This window comes from Halyomorpha halys, unplaced genomic scaffold (genome assembly GCF_000696795.3).
Source record: "Halyomorpha halys isolate HHAL.00 unplaced genomic scaffold, Hhal_1.1 Scaffold296.1, whole genome shotgun sequence".
In the NCBI taxonomy this organism is placed as follows: Eukaryota; Metazoa; Arthropoda; class Insecta; order Hemiptera; family Pentatomidae; genus Halyomorpha; species Halyomorpha halys.
The window spans coordinates 309,214-309,660 of record NW_027116473.1 but is presented as its reverse complement, the minus strand read 5'-3'; positions in this window follow the sequence as shown (position 1 = coordinate 309,660).

Here is a 447-nt window from a genome sequence, read left to right as displayed (position 1 = left end):
GATTGCTGAGTCAAATACTATAATCCTAGATTTACCACATTTTATTTGTACAATCCTTAGTTCCGAGATTAAAAAATGTATTGCTAATTTTTATTTATGTCCAAGGATAAAATTAGTTCTAAGTTAACTTTAATCTCGGGCTAACCTTATAACTCCACACTAAAAGGTTAATAAAATCCATGACTCAACAAACTGCCCATATCACTTTGGTACTTACGTATTATTCTGGTCAGACCAGTTGTGGAGCTTAACCTGTCCTATTTTTATTGTAATATAATAATAAACTGTATAATATAATATACTATACAACAGGGTGTTTCAGGGTTAAGTGTAGTAACTGAAAATATGAATTAACGATCTCAAAATAAGAAAAAAAATCCTTATGAAGGTATATTTGTTAACGCTCTGATTAGAAGATATTCACGACTAAATATTTTCATTAGTGAG